Genomic DNA, 1,682 nt, shown 5'->3' on the forward strand with positions numbered 1-1,682 from the left:
TGAAGGGATCAGCAGGCCTTAACTCCACGCATGGACTCTTCCAAAAGGCCAAGAAAACTGACTCACGAGGATTCTCCACTAAACCTGGAGAGGACGAGGCAGGGGGATGAGTGAGAAGTAGAATCCACACACGCCTGGGTACTATCGGCCTGGCAACTCCTGTTTCCTGGTAGCCATCCTCCCCTCTCTACAAGGGTCGGGCATGTTCACCTGGCCACAGGGGTGGGTGCCCGACTCATGCTAAGACAATGCACACACTCCTTGGGATTTTTTAAACTGGAGCCGAGAGTCCTTTTCTAGAGGAAGAAGCTATAAGATGTAATCAAGAGACACTCGTCATTGAATGGACATCTCTGCGGCAGTTAAGAATGGATCAAAGACAGCGCCGTGGGGCAGCCCTGGTCCAAATGCAGCCCTCCCCTCCTGGCGGTTTGTCCATTTAGCCCTTCCGTGGAGTCAACAGATCCTCTCCTCTGCTTAAGGAACTAGAATTGGACTTGTCACTTGGAACCATGTATCCGGATACTATACCTTCTACTATTCAAAATAACTCACCCAGTTTGAGATGACAGTTTACTGAAAAAGGACAGCAAACGTCACCACCAAACACGCACAGATCCAGACAACACAGAGTAATCCCCTCCTGCCATTAACACTTTATTGTATTATCTATCCCTCGCTCGACTCCCCCATCAGTTAATAGTTTGGATACACTGCAAAGTACATTACAGTACACTTGCCCCTAATACTTCAGCAGTCTGGAGTGGGGCCTAAAAATATGCACTTCTAACAAGTTCTCAGGTGACGTTCCTCATCCAAGGACCACACTTTGAAAACCATGGGGCTAAAGCAACGAAGAATTCAGTAACATGTGCCTGGCTAGCCCCTGCCCCTTCATGTTACTAGCTTTGACAATAACAGTGCAGCCCGTGCACTCCATAAACGGTCTGGCCTACGTGTCAGTTTTCTACCCTGGAGTACAAGCGTTGAGGGCTGGATAGTGACTGACTCGTTCGGGTATCTACAGGGCATGGCGCGAAATAGGCCGATAAATGTTCAGTGACTAAACAGACTGGGTCTCCCTAGCCTTAAGGTCTTCTCTGAAGCTCACAATCTTGCTATGAGGTAGGCTCAGAGAGAAATCACTTCACTAGAGAGCCGGGCCAGTGACAGGGCCTCAACTCGCAACCATTGTCTTGTTAGAGAAGCTTAGGTAAGGGAGGAGGTGAGTGTTCCAGCAACTACGGAATGTCTGACACGGAATACAAACGACCTTGGCAACTAGGCAGCGTTAAATAGCATTTTACTGGGAGGTTGGCCTATGGTACTAGGCTCTAAAATTGTCACCAAATCCCCTTTCGCTAATAATGGAGCACAAAATAAAGGTGCTGGCTCGACAACAATGTACCTTAATTCAACTGCACACGCAAGTCTGCAAAGCACTGGGCTAGAGAAAAGGAAGAAACATCTACGGTATTGATGACTCTGCATTCAAGCGATTCTCGCTTACTTACCTGGCTTTCCCAACTATCAACAGACTGAGGTTTGTTCTTGAGAGGCTTAAAGGAACCCCATTTGGGGAAAGAAAGGGGTTAGGCTCTAAAAACCATTATCGAAACCCCAAGTTCAGAGAAGCAGCTGGGCTAAATTAAACCGTCCGGCTCGTAGAGCCGGGGACTGGG

At 48.3% G+C, this 1,682-nt stretch overlaps 1 protein-coding gene across 1 annotated transcript in view; it reads right to left on the reverse strand.

Annotated features, from left to right (window-relative positions):
• Positions 1 to 1,682, reverse strand: part of LOC105305894 (biorientation of chromosomes in cell division protein 1) — a 16,944-nt gene that overhangs the window by 5,310 nt on the left and 9,952 nt on the right. The gene's annotated exons all lie outside the window — the stretch shown is intronic.

Source organism: Pteropus vampyrus, unplaced genomic scaffold (assembly GCF_000151845.1).
Source record: "Pteropus vampyrus isolate Shadow unplaced genomic scaffold, Pvam_2.0 Scaffold403, whole genome shotgun sequence".
Classification (NCBI taxonomy): domain Eukaryota; kingdom Metazoa; phylum Chordata; class Mammalia; order Chiroptera; family Pteropodidae; genus Pteropus; species Pteropus vampyrus.